The sequence below is a fragment of the Ovis canadensis genome, chromosome 7, assembly GCF_042477335.2.
Source record: "Ovis canadensis isolate MfBH-ARS-UI-01 breed Bighorn chromosome 7, ARS-UI_OviCan_v2, whole genome shotgun sequence".
NCBI classification, from domain to species: domain Eukaryota; kingdom Metazoa; phylum Chordata; class Mammalia; order Artiodactyla; family Bovidae; genus Ovis; species Ovis canadensis.
Window position 1 is genome coordinate 74021844 of NC_091251.1, and position 20778 is coordinate 74042621.

The following is a 20778-nucleotide window of genomic DNA, read 5'->3' on the forward strand; positions in this document are numbered from 1 at the left end:
TATCTTCACATTATATGTAGGTTTGAAACTGACAAGAATGTATGATGCTACTTTTTTTCAGGTATTGTGTAGCAGAAAGATCAGAACAGATATTTATTGGAGAAGTTTTGGTCAGTACCTGACTGAAACTTCCATGCAGATTTTAAGAGCTCGTTTCTTTCTTATAACTTTGACCTGCAAATTCCAGTTGCCTTTTCTGGCCCAGATGCCTCTGGCAAGACTGTCTCTTTTACAAAATGCAGCCACTAGACTTCTCTTAAACTTCACCTCTCTGCTCTGTAGTTTAGAAAAAACCTCCAGGTAGAAAGCAGTGTTGTTATTTGTTGGAGAGATTGGAGAAGGGGAAGCCTTTAAATTATGGTCCGCATTCATTGTTTTGTGTGTGTGGTCAATCTATCATTATGGTCCTTATGTGGAGAATGTCTGCCATGGCAGTCTGTTTCTCAATGGAAAACTGGTAAAATGGCAAAACCAATACAGTATTGTAAAGTAAAATAAAGTTTAAAAAAAAAAAACAGTCTGGAGGTTAGTTAGCAGTGCTATGCCAATGTCAGTTTCTTAGCTTTGGAAAATATTAATATAAGATGTGAACAATGGTATAAAGTAGGTAAGGGGTATATAGGAACACTGTATAAGCTTTGCACATCTTCATATGTAAGTCTACAAATTTTCCAAACTTAAAAGTTTACTTAAAATATATCCTTATTCTTGCTTCACTGTGTCAAAAATGGTACACGGAGTTACTCATTTCCCCCATGTACCTTTTCATCATCTCACAAGAGATTTTTATAGGAATAAGGTAAGAGAAAGATAAAATTCAGCAGACAAATAGGAGGATGAGTTCATTCACACTACTGAAGTCAGGAAGTATTCATTGATGCATGGAACCTCTCAAAGGAAAACAAAAAAGGGGTATAGAATTTGTAGAGGAAGATAACAAGGGAGTCCTGAGGGAGAGTGGACACTGAGTCTCCTCTGAAGTGTGGAAGACTAGTCTTATGTCTGGATACATAAGAGCAAGTTGGTCCTTCGGACTACATGTATCTCAGAACTCTACTGCTGCTGCTAAGTCACTTCAGTCATGTCCGACTTGTGTGACTCCATAGATGGCAGCCCACCAGGCTCCCCCGTCCTTGGGATTCTCCAGGCAAGAACACTGGAGTGGGTTGCCATTTCCTTCTCCAATGCATGAAAGTGAAAAGGGAAAGTGAAGTCGCTCAGCCATGTCCGACTCTTCGCAACCCCATGGACTGCAGCCCACCAGGCTCCTCTGTCCATGGGATTTTCCAGGCAAGAGTACTGGAGTGGGGTGCCATCGCCTCTACACTGTGGGGGAATTTCTCAACCATGGCTGATTTTCCAGGACACAGAGCTTAGGTTAGGTTCAACAGAGTCAGGAGTTTTAATGCTAGTGCTGCACTATTTGCTTCCCAGGAAATCATATTTCCAGACTCAAGATTTGTGGAGGGACTGAGATGGAATCACGGGGTTTCGCCTTAAAGGTCCTGCAAGCCTCTCTAGAGGCTCCTGGGTGGGGAAAACAGAACAAAACAAGGATTCTCTTGGGGAACAGGATTATACATCATATCTTTTGAAAAGAAAGGCTTAAAGATTGACAAAATACATGAGGAAACACCAGCAATGGTAATATGGGAGTATTACAGTTGTCTTTCAGGCCACCTCACCAAACTAACCTAGAACTGTCAGCTCAATTTTTCCCATTTTGTATCCCTCCAAGAGAGGAAAGATTCCTTCATACTACTGTTGTCAATCTACTTAATAAAATACTGAGCAGAAGGAAATGGTGAGGAATGAATATGAAAGAGGCAGAAAGAAAATAGAAAACCAGAAAGGCTGATGGTAGCAATGGTAGAAGGGAAGATATTATTAAGTGTTTGAAAACACAGATGAAAAAGTTTTGGAATGTGAGAGAATACATAGGAGAGGAAAGATGTATTGTAACAGGTTTTTTTTTTTTAAGAAACTATTTAATTTCTCCTTAATAATTTTTATACATACGTAAACATTGAAATTTCTTTTAAATGACTTCTGGCTATTGGTCTGTTTTTCTTGAATACAATATCATTCTGAGACTAAACTACATGTACCCAGTTTTCTTTCTAAAATTGTACATAAGAAAGTATGTTCACATTGGTGCTGCTGACAATTGAGGCTTGGTTTAGTGGCTGTAAATCTTGGATGCTCATTGGAATCATCTGAGGAAACCCTAAAATGCTGATTCCTAGATTCCATCCCCAGAGATTCTGGTTGAATTGGTCTGACTGTGGCCCAAACTCAGTACTTTTAAACTATCTCCCAGTAATTCTAATGTGTAGCCACAATTGAAAATCACTGAGTACTAGATGGATACAAAGCTGACAGTAACATGTAATCCATGCCTGCTGACAGTATCATTGGTTGTTGTTTTTACTTCAAGTTACAGCCAGTCCTGTGATATCTTCCTGGTGAAGTAGCCACCATCCTTGCAAATGTATGTGATAGGCAGAAGCTGACAGAGCACATCTTTCAGATTGCTTTCGTCTATCTACTGGGCATGTCTATCCGGTCCATCACAATTTCCGTTTTCCCACTGTTGGGGTCATGTTCAGTAACACAGGTAAAGAGGAGGCAGCAATGACAGATGTCATGGAATCCTGGAGTGTGAAGATTGCCTAATAAAACTTTGTTTTTACCCAATTGTACAAAGTAACAATTCACAGGCAACTTTCCAAGTTGGTAGCTAATCATAGAACTGGTTTGAAGCATATATAATAATGACTTAGTATTTATTTTATTATTTTAATAAGGACTGGAAATGCCCAATAGCATTTTATGTGATCTTGACTCTGTTTAAAGAGAAGCTATGAAACAGATGGATGTCCTGCTGACAGCCACCCAGGAGGCCAACATCTAAGAGAGATGTGGGAAGCTGCAAACAGTTTCAAAGCGATGAGGGGGAGTAGCACAAATCCTATTAGCAAATAATGGAATTTGTACATCCCCTGCACTGCCAAAGAGGAGCTCTCTTGCCTGCTTTTTCTTACTATTTGTTTTCACTTAAAAGGCTGTTAAAGCCTTCTCTAGTCTTGGAATAGAGCACATCTTCTCATTGTGCCCATTATCAGCCACAATAAATAGATTTGAGCTCAGAGACTCAGGCACTTTAATTGCCACTATGTACTTTTCTCAAGTAATAAAAAGAAAATATCAACTTTTATGTGTCCCCTTTGATATAGTCTATGTATAGTGCCGGCTCTTTATTCCCCCAAAGCCTCACTCCCTGGAAGAAGAAAAACTGGTTTGATGCTATTATTTGCCTTTAAAGAAAATCAATAGTCAAACTTAAAACACAATCTCACTTGGAAGTAAAACATAGAAGCTATTCAATATATTAGATACACATGGGCAGCAGTTTGTTTCCTTTGGTTACAAGGGACCTAAAAAGGAAGTTACTGAAATAAGATGGAGACTTACCTAAAGATATATTCTGAGACCTTATTAGTCTTCTCTGGACATAACCAGAGGTTTATGAGCCAAACTCAGGGTTTGGCTGTATTGCATAATGTAAACAGCATATAATTTAATATAAAGAAAATATGGATTTGAGTCTTGACCTCATCATACAAGTTGTGTGGCATTGGGCAAATTACCTGACCTGTCTGTGCCTCATTTTTATAGGTGTAAAATAAGAATAACAGCATCTATTGTATATTGAAAGTGTTAATTGCTCAGTCGTCTGCAACTCTTTGTGACTCCGTGGACTGTAGCCTCCAGCTCCTCTGTCTGTGGAATTCTCCAGGCAAAAATGCTGGGGTGCGTAGTCATTCCCTTCTCCAGTATATTGCATTTTGTGTATTGCTATATTGCTGTTATATTAATAAGATACATTGTTAAGTATAACACCTAACATAACATATTGCAAGTACTCAACAGAAAAATAGTAGATAAAGTTTCTTGCATCATTTTCTTCCCTATTATTTAAGCAGTGCCAAAAGTCTTGGAATTTTTAAAAATATCTTCAAATAAATAATTCTTAATCTTTATGAGTTGTGAACTTTGAAAATGGGCTGAACACTGTGAATTCTTCCTCTCCCTACAAACTTTTCATATATACTACATTTTATATACCAATCAGTTAAAATCTTTGTCATACAGCCAGTCTTCTGTATGACAAATCCCATAGCACTCATTTTTCAGAAAGTATCCTGAGTGATCTTACTTGGAAAGATAATGAGGAATGAGTGAGAGGTTACAAGTTCAATGGTAGTGATTTCCATTCGCAAGAAGTGCTCAATAGTGTTCCTTCTGATTCAAGAGGAAAAGAGCGATCCAATTATTTCTCTGGGACATGATATTGGGAATGTGATTTGTTATCCTGCATGGTTGAAGTTGGAAATTTGAAATGACAGAAACATCACTTGAACTACAAGCCTTCAAAGTGTGATCATTATGCTGGGAATATATTGTTCTCAGTTGATCAATATCTGACACTGTAGGCAATTTTTAAATGTGTAACACCATGGCTGAAGCCTTCATCTTTGTGTAGTAGCATTTAATTATCAGAATTATACAATAATAACATTAATGGTGATGGGATTATTTGGTCCATAAAAGATAGCCATAAACATAAGAATTGAGATAGATATGCATAATATAATTTTTGCTTGCTATTGTTTGAGAAAGGGATATTTTCAATTTTACCTTTTTCTTAACCATAGAAGCTAAGCCTGGACCATGCAACAGTATGCTAAGCCTCGGACTAAGCTCTACTGATTTATTGCATTCCGTTACTACTCTTCTGGGCTTCACAACTGGCTCAGTGGTAAAGAATCTACCTGCCAATGCAGGAGACTCAGGAGACATACCTTCCATTCCTGGGTCAGGAAGATCCCATGGAGAAGGAAATGGCAACCCATTCCAGTATTCTTGCCTGGAAAATTCCATGGGCAGAGGAGCCTGGCCAGCTACAGTACATGGAGTCACATAGAGTTGGACACAACTGAGCGTGCACATTACTACTCATCTATTGCACTACTGTGTTTTTCATTTGTGATTGAATTAAGGAAAGTATTAGTGAGAAATCTATTTGATACTGAATAAAAAGTATAATTTATTTTTCACCCAGTTATTTAAAATGTGAGGATTTCTATACTTCCTTCATCACCCATTGAGGCAGTTGGCATCGAATATGTAATGATACCATATGATGCTTTTTTTGAAAGGATAAAGTTGTGTTAATAAGGAATAATCCAAAGATATCCCCTCTTCTTTTCATATCTAATTATAAATATATTACCCTTTTTCCTTTTATTTATATTAGCATAATCTTAAGAGTATATATTTACTGATTCACTTACTTGGACCTTGAGCAAGTAGGAACTGAATTAAGTAGAAAAAATTTCCACTATTTGTCTTTAAAAAGCCCTAGACTAGTAGAAGATAATTACATATGAGTATTTATACATATGTTTTATGTATATAGAGATCTAGTATTTATCATTATAATAAATAATATCTATAGTTTTGTCCAATGTGCTATACTGTTCCAGTTTAATTATTTCCTCTTGTTTACATCCTGACTCCTAAATCCTTGCTTCTATAAAACCAAAAGTGGATTTTATAGCCAAAAGACATATTATTGCAAATTATGTTTTCAATGGGGCTTCATTTGAGCCATTGTTTTGAAGCATGTAAGTCACAGATATGGATTAAGAGAAGCATTGGGTCAAGCACTCTTTTATAAATATTTGGTAGAAATGAGCAATACACCAAAGAAGAACATCTGCCTTCTCTTTATGATTAATTTCTTCCTGGTTCTTTAAAATATAACAGCTAATCTACTCTTACACTCATATCAGAGATTTGGTGCTTGAAAACTGACTCATTATCTTAAATCAAACATCAGCATTCCTCTCTAATACCTTAGAGGAACCATATGGATGTTCAAAATAGATTGCATTTGTGGAATAAATTCCTTTCTGTGTATTTAATCAGTCATTTAAAGTTCATATCAGGTCAGTTCAGTTCAGTTGCTGAATCATGTCCAACTCTTTGCAACCCCATGAATTGCAGCATGCTAGGCTTCCCTGTCCATCACCATCTCCCGGAGTTCACTCAAACTCATGTCCTTTGAGTCGGTGATGCCATCCAGCCATCTCATCCTCGGTCGTCCCTTCTCCTCCTGCCCCTAAACCCTCCCAGCATCAGAGTCTTTTCCAATGAGTCAGCTCTTCACATGAGGTGGCCAAAGTATTGGAGTTTCAGCTTCAGCATCAGTCCTTCCAATGAACACCCAGGACTGATCTCCTTTAGAATGGACTGGTTGGATTTCCTTGCAATCCAAGAAATTCTCAAGAGTCTTCTCCAACACCACAGTTTAAAAGCATCAATTCTTTGGCGCTCAGCTTTCTTCACAGTCCAACTCTCGCATCCATACATGACTACTGGAAAAACCATAGCCTTGACTAGATGGACCTTTGTTGACACAGTAATATCTCTGCTTTTTAATATGCTATCTAGGTTGGTTATAACTTCCCTTCCAAGGAGTAAGTGTCTTTTAATTTCATGGCTGCAATCACCATCTGCAGTGATTTTGGAGCACCCCAAAATAAAGTCTGACACTATTTCCACTGTTTCCCCATCTCTTTCCCATGAAGGGATGGAACCAGATGCCATGATCTTAGTTTTCTGAATATTGAGCTTTAAGTCAACTTTTTCACTCTACTCTTTCACTTTCATCAAGTGGCTCTTCAGTTCCTCTTCACTTTCTGCCATAAGGGTGGTGTCATCTGCATATCTGAGGTTATTGATATTTCTCCCGGCAATCTTGATTCCAGCTTTTGTCTCTTCCAGTCCAGTGTTTCTCATGATGTATTCTGCATATAAGTTAAATAAGCGGGATGAGAATATACAGCCTTGACGTACTCCTTTTCCTATTTGGAACCAGTCTGTTGTTCCACGTCCAGTTCTAATTGTTGCTTCCTGACCTGCATACAGATTTCCCAAGAGGCAGGTCAGGTGGTCTGGTATTCCCATCTCTTTCAGAATTTTCCACAGTTTATTATGATCCACACAGTCAAAGGCTTTGGCCTAGTCAATAAAGCAGAAATAGATGTTTTTCTGGAACTCTCTTGCTTTTTCGATGAGCCAGCAGATGTTGGCAATTTGATCTCTGGTTCCTCTGTCTTTTCTAAAACCAGCTTGAATTTCTGGAAGTTCATGGTTCACCTATTGCTGAAGCCTGGTTTCGAGAATTTTGAGCATTACTTTCCTAGCATGTGAATGAGTGCAATTGTGCAGTAGTTTGAGCATTCTTTGGCATTGCTTTTCTTTGGGATTGGAATGAAAACTGACCTTTTCCAGTCCTGTGGCCACCACTGAGCTTTCCAAATTGCTGGCATATTAAGTGCAGCCCTTTCACAGCATCATCTTTCAGGATTTGAAACAGCTCAACTGGAATGCCATCACCTCCACCAGCTTTATTCATAGTGATGCTTTCTAAGGCCCACTTGACTTCCCATTCCAGGATGTCTGGCTCTAGGTGAGTGATCACACCATCATGATTATCTGGGTTATGAAGATCTTTTTTGTACAGTTCTTCTGTGTATTCTTGCCACCTCTTCTTAATATCTTCTGCTTCTGTTAGGTCCATACCATTTCTATCCTTTATCAAGCCCATCTTTGCATGAAATGTTCCCTTGGTATCTCTAATTTTCTTGACGAGATCTCTAGTCTTTCCCATTCTGTTGTTTTCCTCTATATCTTTGCATCAATCGCTGAGGAAGGCTTTCTTATCTCTCCTTGCTAGTCTTTGGAACTCTGCATTCAGATGCTTATATCTTTCCTTTTCTCCTTTGGTTTTCACTTCCCTTCTTTTCACAGCTATTTGTAAGACCTCCTCAGACAGCCATTTTGCTTTTTTGCATTTCTTTTCCGTGGAGATGGTCTTGATCCCTGTCTCCTGTACAGTGTCACGAACCTCCATCCATAGTTCATCAGACACTCTGTCTATCAGATCTAGTCCCTTAAATGTATTTCTCACTTCCACTGTATAATCAGAAGGGATTTGATAAATTTAAGTCTGAATTTGGCAATAAGGAGTTCAAGATCTGAGCCACAGTCAGCTCCCTGTCTTGTTTTTACTGACTGTATAGAACTTCTCCATACTTGGCTGCAAAGAATATACTCAATCTGATTTCAGTGTTGACCATCTGGTGATGTCCATGTGTAGAGTCTTCTCTTGTGTTGTTGGAAGAGGATGTTTGCTATGACCAGTGTGTTCTCTTGGCCTTTGCCCTGCCTCATTGCATATTCCTAGGCCAAATTTGCCTGTCACTTCAGGTGTTTCTTGACTTCCTGCTTTTGCATTCCAGTCCCCTATAATGAAAAGGACATATTTTTGGGGTATTATTTCTAAAAGGTCTTGTAGGTCTTCATAAAACTGTTCAACTTCATCTTCTTCAGTGTTTGATTGGGGCATAGGCTTGGATTACTGTGATATTGAATGGTTTGCCTTGAAAACGAACAGAGATCATTCTGTCGTTTATGAGATTGCTTCCAAGTACTGCATTTCGGACTCTTTTGTTGACCATGATGGCTACTCCATTGCTTCTAAGGGATTCCTGCCCACAGTAGTAGATATAATGGTCATCTGAGTTAAATTCACACATTCCAGTCCATTTTAGTTTGCTGATTCCTAGAATGGCGACATTCACTCTTGTCATCTCCTGTTTGACCATTTCCATATAAGGTCACTCTCCATCATGTCTACTACTCTATATCTTCCATTAATAAAAACTGGCATTCAAATTTCAGCTTTTATGTACCTAAATAGATATGCATTATATAAACAAAAAAGCAACTGCAGAGATCTCCTATATTCATTGTGCCATGTGGGGCCTTCCAAAAAGGATTTATTTTAGTTGGCTTCCCTAACATTATTGTGCAGAATTTTTTTTTCACATTCTCTCAAGAATATTAATAGCAAGAAGGCAGTGTTCATCTATATATTTATATTCTAGGAACATCAGAATATGCTGTGATTAATAATATGTGATCAGGGCTTGACCTTTTGTCTTCCCTGTGGAATTTTATTAATTTTTTTTAACATAGATTGGGAAAAAATCTGTTTTCAAAAATTCACACAACTCAATAAAATTACATTCTTCTGAAATGTAACTTACTCTGCAGAAATTATATGAGAGATTATAGATTCATTTTACAAATAGCAAATTTAAAGTAAAATACAATGCATACAGCAACTGCTAGGAAATTTCAGAGAGAGAAGATATACAAGTCAAATGTGGATTAAAATGATTTAATATTAATTTATATGTTCACTTATTCAACAAATATGGATTCTCTATAATGTGCCGAGTAAGAAGGGAGCTAGATGAGACGTTCAGTGGTAAATTCATATCTTGTACAACATGGCAGGGGCTATCAGTAAGTACACAGAAACAGTGTACTAAAGCATATAAGGACCAATGAACGAGGATCTGAGAGAATATAGGAGGAGCATGACAAACCTAGACAGCATATTAAAAAGCAGAGACATCACTTTGCCTACCAAGGTCTGTCTAGTCAAAGCTATGATTTTTCCAGTAATCATGTATGGATGTGAGAGTTGCACCATAAAGAAAGCTGTGTGCCAAAGAATTGATGCTTTTGAACTGTGGTGTAGAGAAGATTCTTGAGAGTCTCTCAGGCTGCAAGGAGATCAAACCAGTTAATTCAAATCAGTCCTGAATATTCATTGGAAGGACTGATGCTGAAGCTGAAGCTCCAATATTTTGGCCACCTGATGCAAATAACTGACCCATTAGAAAAGACTCTGATGCTGGGAAAGATTGAGGGCAGGAGGAGAAGGGGACGACAGAGGACGAGATGGTTGGATGGCATCACCGACTCAATCGACATGAGTTTGGGTGAACTCCAGGAGTTGGTGATAGACAGGGAGGCCTGGCGTGCTCAGTCCATGGAGTTGCAAAGAGTTGGACATGACTGATCTACTGAACTGAACTGAACTGTAATTTATAATTCATCCTAAGGAATCAGGGAAAGAGCCCAGAAAGAAAATAAAAGCTTTCCACAGAGAGGAAGTGGTTAGAGAATGCAGTACTTAACAGAAAAGAGAAAACAGGGCATGTCCAAAAAGTAGAACTCATTCAGGATGGTTAAACACAAATGTTCTACAGTAAAGAACAGGAGTGGTAAAAGATAAAACTTTATGTGGTTTTGGTGCTTTGTATTCCATATTACTGTTCATGGGGTTCTCAAGGCAAGAATACTGAAGTGGCTTGCCATTCCCTACTCCAGTGGACCACGCTCTGTCAGACCTCTCCACCATGACCCGCCCATCTTGGGTTGCCCCGCAGGCATGGCTTGGTTTCATTGAGTTAGACAAGGCCGTGGTCCTAGTGTGATTAGACTGACTAGTTTTCTGTGAGTATGGTTTCAGTGTGTCTGCCCTAGATGCCCTTTTGCAGCACCTACCATCCTACTTGGGTTTCTCTTACCTTGGCGTGGGGTATCTCTTCACGGCTGCTCCAGCAAAGCACAGCCGCTGCTCCTTACCTTGGACGAGGGGTATCTCCTTACTGCCGCCGTTCCTGACCTTCAACATGGGATAGCTCCTCTAGGCCCTCCTGTGCCTGCTCAGCCACCGCTCCTTGGGTCAGTTTTCATTCCAATCCCAAAGAAAGGCAATGCCAAAGAATGCTCAAACTACCGCACAGTTTCTCTCATCTCACATGCTAGTCAAGTAATGCTCAAAATTCTCCAAGCCAGGCTTCAGCAATACGTGAACCGTGAACTCCCTGATGTTCAAGCTGGTTTTAGAAAAGGCAGAGGAACCAAAGATCAAATTGCCAACATCCGCTGGATCATGAAAAAAGCAAGAGAGTTCCAGAAAAACATCTATTTCTGCCTTATTAACTATGCCAAAACCTTTGACTGTGTGGATCACAATAAACTGTGGAAAATTCTGAAAGAGATGGGAATACCAGACCACCTGACCTGCCTCTTGGGAAATCTGTATGCAGGTCAGGAAGCAACAGTTACAACTGGACATGGAACAACAGACTGGTTCCAAATAGGAAAAGGAGTACATCAAGGCTGTATATTGTCACCCTGCTTATTTAACTTATATGCAGAGTACATCATGAGAAATGCTGGACTGGAAGAAACACAAGCTGGAATCAAGATTGCCGGGAGAAATATCAATAACCTCAGATATGCAGATGACACCACCCTTATGGCAGAAAGTGAAGAGGAACTAAAAAGCCTCTTGATGAAAGTGAAAGAGGAGAGCGAAAAAGTTGGCTTAAAACTCAACATTCAGAAAACGAAGATCATGGCATCCAGTCCCATCACTTCATGGGAAATAGATGGGGAAACAGTGGAAACAGTGTCAGACTTTATTTTGGGGGGCTCCAAAATCACTGCAGATGGTGATTGCAGCCATGAAATTAAAAGACACTTACTGCTCCGAAGGAAAGTTATGACCAACCTGACAGGTCCGTCTAGTCAAGGCTATGGTTTTCCCAGTGGTCATGTATGGGTGTGAGAGTTGGACTGTGAAGAAGGCTGAGCGCCAAAGAATTGATGTTTTTGAACTGTGGTGTTGGAGAAGACTCTTGAGAGTCCATTGGACTGCAAGGAGATCCAACCAATCCATTCTAAAGGAGATCAGTCCTGGGTGTTCATTGAAAGGACTGATGCTGAAGCTGAAGCTCCAGTACTTTGGCCACCTCATGCAAAGTATTGACTCACTGGAAAAGACTCTGATGCTGTGAGGGATTAGGGGCAGGAGGAAAAGGGGACGACAGAGGATGAGATGGCTGGATGCCATCACAGACTCGATGGATGTGAGTCTGAGTGAACTCCGGGAGATGGTGATGGACAGGGAGGCCTGGCGTGCTGCGATTCATGGGGTTGCAAAGAGTTGGACATGACTGAGTGACTGAACTGAACTGATTCCATATTATAATTTATCTCAAGGCTTTGACAACCATGAATAAGTTTTAAGCAGAGGAGAGCCATGATCATTTTAGATCATGAAAAATCACTTTGTATGCAGTATGGGGGACTGATGATGAAATAAGGAGGGACAACAGTTAAGAGGCTATTACAGGAATTTGGGCAAAGAATAATGTACATACAATTATGGTAATATTACCATGAATGGAATGGATAAATCAAGAGATAAAGGATATAAAACTCAGTGGCTAATGAAATGCACACAGTAAGGTAGAGGAAATGTTAAGGCTTGTATTTTGGCTAGGTAATGGGATAGTTGGTGGGATGATTCAATAAGATAGGAAAAAGTAAATGTAAGAATGAAGGGGGAAATGATCGATTGAGTTTTTGGTATAAATGTGACAATCCAGAAGAGATGTTCAATAACAATTAGATTATTAAAGCTCAGAAAGAAAACTAAGTTGGAAATAAAGTTTTGAAAATCAGGAACACAGAAGTAGGTATGATTTTTCTGAGATAAAATGTACAGTGAGAAGGATAAAAATGTGAGGAACATCAAAGTTTAAGAGACCATCCTTAGAAGAATGACCCATGCAAGAAACTTAGAATTAGGTGGATCTTAAAAACCAAGGAAATAGCTGTAGAGAAAAATCAACAATGTCCAATTATAGTTGGAAGTTCTGTAACACGGGGGCCACACATAGACATGTTGAATTTCATCACCTAAGCTTGATACCCCTACTATCCTGAGAACATAAAAAGTGAGCAGTAGTAAAGATGTTGCCACACATTTTTCATTGAGAGGAAATTGGTCAAGAAATAACATCTTCCACATACCTATTCAAATCTCTCTGTTTTTTGAAATATTAGAGTTTGGGATTACAATTGATTTTGAAAGGTGGGAATGTGTTTAAGGAAGAAATCATTATCATTCATGTCAATGACTCTGGTAAAGGGAGGGATTCTAGCTTCTGATCTTTGTTTCTTGGGCTCTAGTCAACTTGAGGGTTGTCCCACTGTGGTGATATCATAAGCTCTTCTTGTTCAAACTGCCTTTATTTATTTGAAACAAAAACAAAAACAAAAACAAAAACCTTCCACTGTAACTATCTTACGTGTCTGAATTTCCAACTATTAAAAAACACTGTTTTGCTTTGTTTTTCTTCAAGCATTTCCATTGGAGAATCCTGCATTAAGTGCAGCTAGTAAAGGGCATGATATGCCTAAACTAAATATGGTTTTGTTAATTTATTTGGCCGTTGGTTTTTCTGATCTTTCCCAGTTTACATACTCTACTTGACTAATGAAGTTGGATAAAGTCATAATGAGTGTTATTCTCAGGGAACAACAAAGGTTCATGAAAAAGAGAAGTTAAGAAAGATTTACTCCCCCTGCAAGGAGCGTAACAATAACTTTTCTGTACAGACTAGAGGGCTTCATATTATAGCTATAGAACAGAGTTCTTACTAATAAACCAAAGTGGCCACTAAGAAAATAGACTTGCCTGGGTTTCACTGATGTGGCCCTGACTTCCTGGTGCACCAAACTAAAGATCTGTTTCTAATCTGAATGTTCAGTTGAAGTATGCCGCAATCTTATAGAAATTCAAACGAATGAAACTATTCTATATGACACATTTTTTGCAAATACTGAAAATGATTTCTGTTTCATCTCTAAGATTAGCTAATGTTTTCATAACATTAATAACGGAATGAAAGGGAGGGAGATTCAGCTGTAATTTGTTTTTGTCAGCCTCCTCCAGTTCTACATGAAGATATCTTCTAAGTGTCCAAGAGCAACTGCTTTATATCTACAGTATAGGAGAAAACAAGCAGGAGGCTAGAAATAGAGTTATTTAAAAAGCCAATATTGACCTTGCACTATTTTGAAAAAGAAAAAAAATTCCCAGAATATTTTATTTAAATTATCTACTGCTGAAAAAACAAGCAAAAAAAAACAAAACAAAAACAAAAACAAAAAAAACAACCCTCTCCTTTAAACCTATTATTAGAATTAATGTATGTGTATTTCACAAATCTTCTGGAATTTTGTAGAATGCATCTCACAGCAGGGATTAGGCTTAGCAGGTCTGTCAATATGATTACAGGTGCAATGTAGCCATAGCAAATTAACTTAGAATTTCAAATTAAGTGAAGTCTCTCAGTCGTGTCCGACTCTTTGTGACCCCGTGGCAAAGAGTAGCCAACCAGGCTCCTCCATCCATGGGATACTCCAGGCAAGAATACTGGAGTGGGTTGCCATTTCCTTCTCCAGGGGATCTTCCCGACCCAGGGATCGAACCCAGGTCTCCTGCATTGCAGGCAGATGCTTTAACCTCTGAGCCACCAGGGAAGCCCTTATTCCTTTGAAAATAAAGGTGTAAATAGATGCACAAATCTTGAATTAGTTAAATATCCTATTATAATGATTCATTTTTGAAACCCTTGTTATCAATATCAAAATCAACAGTAAACTAAGGAAAAAAATATTAAAATAATTAAATAATTAGCTAAAAACAATACATTTGCCCTGTGATACAGTTATGTTTCAGAAAAATAATAAGTATTTGGTAATTGTTTTTCTTTGCAGAATTTTGAGGTGCAAAGTAATGAAGGCAGTTTTATTTCAAGAAGCACAGCTTTAAAGTTATATAAAATTTAATGGAGAAGGAAATGATAACCCACTCCAGTATTCTTGCCTAAATAATCCCATGGACAGAGGAGTCTGGCAGGTTACAGTCCAAGGAGTCAGAAAGAGTCAGGCACAACTGAGTGAGCACAGACACACAGTTATTTAATTTTAATGGGAGACTTGGAGGAAGGATGGGAGAAGCTAAGGTTTAGCCATTAGAAATAAATTGATAAAATTATGGCCCTACAGGATTGAATATAATGAAATCACTAAAAAGACTGTTGTGTACATATCATTTATAATAGTCATATTTCCATGATATATTATCAAATAAAATAGTTTCAAAAATAACAATTAGGATATAATCCAATTTAGTTTTAAAAAAAAACTATATTTGGACCTATTTAAACTACATATCCAATGTGAACTTATATATTAAAAATTGTCTAGGGCTACAAGTGAAAATGAAAAAGTGTTAGCTGTTCAGTCATGTCCAACTCTTTGCAACCCCATGGACTGTAGATCTCCAGGTTCCTCTGTCCATGGAATTCTCCACGCAAGATTACTAGAATGAGTAACCATTCTTTTCTCCAGGAGATCTTCCTGACACAGGGATCAAACCCGCATCTCCTGCATTGCAGGCAGATTCTTAACTGTTTGAACCACCAGGGAAGCCTAGAACGTTCTCCAAAAGTTTAATGACCAATGGGTCTAAATAGAGCGATTTGATCAAGATGACCTTAACATTCCCCTCAGATTGACTAAACTTCAGACAAGTTTCTTCTTGGCCCCAGAACACTCTTTTTTCTTAGAGCATTTCCCTTAGAATATTCGCAATTATAAATTATTTCTTTGCCTGCTTAGAAAGTAAATTCTCCTAGTATTTACTGGTTTTATAAACAGGAATGATTTTCTTAGAGACCTTGGAACCATCCCTTTGAAATGTCATCATTAAGGGAGACAGAGACCCTGTCTGTCAGTCTCTGTAAGAGAGAGTAGAAGCCAAACTTTTATAAAGTCCAAATAGCAAACTCAGATGCCTAATCACATTGAGCATCCTCCCCTAACACTTCCAGTGCTTTTCCCACAGCTCACTCCGTCATCGAGGAGCTCTCCTGCCTTTTATTTCAATAGAATTGACTTCAAACTTTCTCATTGCAGTAGTCTTGACTCCTCTTGCAAGTCTTGAATAGAATTTTCTTGCCTATTTAATTCTGTGTGATGCAATTTTTCTTTGACAGGCTTTGGATATATATTTTTTTATATCTGTGATCTTTATATGTTATAAGTATCATATGATATCATTTGAAGCAACTGAAATCCTCAAAATAGAGAAAATGCGCTTATTTTTTATGATATTGCCATTGGAGTTCACCAGAAAATATTTGTCTTCCAAATTTAACATTAGATGTTTCTGTTTAGATTCGTCTAAAATTGTAGTGTTTGTTCACCTACAAACTTTTTTTTGTCATAGACTGCTCTAGTTTTACTTTCCAAACTTCTCTTAGCAGTTTCTCCTCCTCTCAGTGGAGAAAGAAATGGCAACCCACTCCAGTATTCTTGCCTGGAGAAACTTATGGACAGAGGAGGCTGGCAGGCTAGAGTCCATGGGGTTGCAAAGAGTCGTACATGACTGAGCAACTAATACACTCCTCTCAGTATTTCCATTTTTTGTTTTGTTTTTGTTTTGCCTTGCAAATGGTATTGTCCCTAGACAAATACTAAAACCACAATGCCTTAATACGTTACATTTAATTTAACAAAAATGCCTGTGAGAGTAAGACTTATGCATCATTTTACTGGACTCTGACTTCCAAATCTAACTCTAAAATTTGCTTAACAGCAGATTCATTTTCTTAAACAATGAAATCTTCATGTCTCCTATTGGTCATAAAAACATCTTCCAATTACCGCCTTTCTTCCCTGGTCCATGTCACTCACTTTGTAGTCGATAATACTGCAAATCAAATAGCAATCAGAATAATGAGCTGCCACCAGTTGGAGTCATAGTTGGTGCTGCAGTTTGTCAAAGACTGTTCACACTAATCAACTAATAATGGCATTGCTGTTTTCATCACGCTAAACAAAATTCCCTCAGTTGTGCAACACAGTTACTACTAATAACCTCTGAAACCTTCCCGTGCTTAAGGAGACTGTTTCAGAGATCATCTGGAGACCTATCAGAGAATAAACCAGGGAAGACAGAATCTACCAGATGGAGATTCCTCTTTAGTAATTAACTAGACATTGCTCCTTTGGGTCCATAACATTTTGTAACATTGTGAGGCATTCCTTTAGCATAATGATCCGTCTGTATTAATATATTAGATTGGGAGCAGCCAGGAGATAGTGTTAAATATTAAACATTTCATACATGAATTATATTATTAATAGCCTTTCTTTAGCTTAAAAAGGTATGCCTAAGTGACAGTCAATAAACAAATTTAGAGACATTAATATTAAAGAGAAGCCAATGAATTTAGATGTGCCAAAATGCATATTGGTTCATTTCTCAAGAAAGACATGCCTTCATGATTATTAATATAGCCGTTAAAGATTTACTTTGAAATGGAAAAGCTGAAAATACCTTAAGTCGAGTTAAGACAATGATTCTTATGTTCAAAGCATTGGGATTTACCGCCTTGAGAGAACTAGTGCCTTCCCTTGTCCTTACCAGGCTGCTCAGAAGTGTAAGGTTAGATGACAAATGAGCCATGACATCCTCTGTGACACAGACATTGTACATCTTGTTTCAGGAAACATTTGAGAGGATGGGGTGGAGATCTCTCAGAGTTTCATTAGGTTAAAGAAGCCATCCCTGCATTTGTCACTGTTAAAATTTGTAGTGAAAAGCGTAAAAACACGTTTAGATTCAAGCTGAATGATTTCGGACCGGCTGACAGACAGCTGCGTTTTGCTGGTTTTGAAATGTAGATTTGGGGTGAAACATGTGGTGTCATTATTTCAGGCCTTATAAGGCATTTTTGTCTAAGAGACAGCTGGTTGCCTCAAGGTCATTTTACTAATTGTCCAAGGTGAGGGCCTTAGTAACACTGAAACTCTGCAATGTTTATTAACCCTTTAATACTGATGGGAAACTTGAAGTACCCTAACTGCACAATTACTAGGAGTATTTTACAGAAATTTCTAATTTAACTGTCAAAACTTTCTCTCACATTTGAGAAAAATTGAGACTTAAATAAACCAGTCACAAGGAAAACCATATTAAAGATTGTAGAAAGATATTAAAAGGATAACCATTTCATCGATATAGGAGGAGTTATGATATCTTCCCTAAAGACTAGCAACAGCTGTGGCAACCTTGTGTGACTTGTCCTAGGAACTTGCCTTGGACCAGTGGCCTGAGCATACCCTGGTTAGTCAGTCAGTTCAGTTGCTCAGTCGTGTCCAACTCTTTGCGACCCCATGGACTGCAGCACACTGGGCTTCCCTGTCCATCACCAATACCCGGAGCTTGCTCAAACTCATGTCCATCGAGTTGGTGATGCCATTCAACCATCTCATCCTCTGTCATTCCCTTCTCCTCCTGCCTTCAATCTTTCCCAGCATCAGAGTCTTTTCTAATGAGTCAGTTCTTCATATCAGGTTAGAAATGTAGTTTCTCAGGAACCACCATAAACCCACTGAGTCAGAATCTGCATTTTAATAGATTCCTAAATGACTGGTATGCACCTAAGTTTGATAATCATTCTCTTGGGACACAAAGCTGGTAAGTGACCGCCTACTCTCAGAGCCGGCTTAGTTTAGCAACATAGGAATGCCATTCTATTTACAATAAGGTATGCTATTTTTTATTGCATATATTGTTGTTCTTGGTTTTAAGTCATAGGTTTTGTAAATCTGTTCTTCAATGAGGTATGAACTGGAATTGAAGCACTTTTTGCAGTCAAGACTTTCTTCAAGTTTAGATCTCTGTTGGTCCCTTTTCCTTCTCAACTACCAAATTTTGGTGCTTCAGGTATCTGGAGTCAGTGAAAAATAGAGTTCAGTTTAGGAACTAGAGGTTTAAAATATAGCTCTACCAAGTTATTTGCATAAGAAGATTGGATATGCAGGTGTGAATCTGTGTGGCAGAGGCATGATTATAAATGCAAAAACATGAAATATCAATGTTTATATTTTAATACACCATTGAATGGGATGTAGGAAATAATTGAGAGTTGAAACCATTGAAAAATTCCTGACAATTCAACAGGTATTACTGTGTGCTTCATGTTTTTTAACCAGTCATTATATCTTCTTTTCTAATTCTCCTTTGTTCACCTTCCCTCTCTGTCTCAATTCTGATTTATTTCTTTATAAATTTGAGAAACATTCTCCATTCCTATTTACACCCAGATCCTAAAAGCTTAGTTGTCTGTACTAGAGACTTGCAAATATTATTCACTTTTAAATTTTGGCTTTCACTTAAAGGAAAAAAAGTGAGTTTTCTTGGTCAGTCCAGGTCAATTTGTTTCACAAACAGTTTATTAATTAAAAATGTCCATTCCTGTATAATCATGAAAGCTTCCAACTTGATCAAAGGTAAAGCTAATTTCTGTCTTCTCTGGCTACAACCAGTTACTTCAAGGAAGGGGCTGTGGCCCTCTCATCTCTTGTTCAGTTCCTCCCTCACCTTATATCTACAAATTTGAAGATATCCCTTCAAGATAACAGGGAACAGGTTGAGGGAGGAGAGTTAAAAGATGTAAGAGAATTCATTTTTGACTGGTACTGTTTTCAATTGTCTTTCTGCGCTATGGCCTGAGAGATGCTCAATGTTCTTTTACTTTTTTGGTTCTGACACTTCCATGGGACCTCTGGAGATCATTTCCATCACTTACACATGTCATTTGCTCACCTACAAATTCCTAAATCTGGGCAAGTGCACTCTATTATAAAGGTCACTTACTCCTTCCTTGGCAACTAGGAATTCAGTCATTTAATTTATTATAAGTTGTGCCAACTCTAGGTTCCATAGGCTTATCTTAACACAACAGCAACTCTCCTTCACATTGTCATGAAAGCTGCTAGCTAGCTTATCTCGGGCTGCAGATTTCCTAAGCAGGAGCAAGACACCAACCTAGTGTGTCTTATAACTACTTGGGATACATATCAAACTCTCTGAATGGTCAAAGAAAGTACCTGTTTCCACCTCTTGCCTGAATGTATATGTGTGTGTTTAGGATGAGCCAGGGTGAGGGGAAGATATTAATTATATATCAGCAGCTTTATTGAAAATTATCTTCATAAGAATCCCCTAATGCAACTCCTTTACCACATCCAATGCATATCACACTTTTATAAATTAGTTTTTTGTCAGTTTGTTCAAAAGCTACTAAACTACCTTATATTAAATCTTTGCAAATTTTATATGCAGTTGATGCAATTTAAGACACAGAGTTTAAATTGAACCCAAGTCTATCTATTGTCATGCTCTTTCCACTTTATAGAGAAAATTAGGACAAAGGATAGTTTGAGGAGATTATTCAGCCTAGGTTCACAATGATTTCTGAAATATAAGTATCATTTAACCAGTCAGAGAAGGCATCAATCATTCCTTTTTATATCTCCTTTCAGTTCAGTTTAATTCAGTTACTCAGTCGTGCCCAATTCTTTGAGACCGCATCGACTGCAGCACTACAGGCCCCCCTGTCCATCACCAACTCCCAGAGTTCACACAAACTCATGTCCATTGAGTCAGTGATGCCATCCAGCCATCTTATCCTCTGTCATCCCCTTCTGCTTCTGTCTTTAATCTTTCCCAACATCAGGATTTTTTCAAATGAGTCAGTTCTTCACATCAGGTGGCCAAATATTGGAGTTTCAACTTCAACATCAGTCCTTCCAGAGAACACCCAGGACTAATTTCCTTTAGGACGGACTGGTTGTATCTCCTTGCAGTCCCAGAGACTCTCAAGAGTCTTCTCCAATACCACAGTTCAAAAACATAAATTCTTTGGCACTCAGCTTTCTTTATAGTCCAACTCTCACATCCATATGTGACTACTGGAAAAACCATAGCTTTGACAAGATGGACCGTTGTTGGCAAAGTAATGACTCTGCTTTCTAATAATCTGTCTAGGTTGGTCATAACTTTCCTTCCAAAGAGTAAGCATCTTTTACTTTCATGGCTACAGTCACTTGGAGCCCCCAAAATAAAGTCTG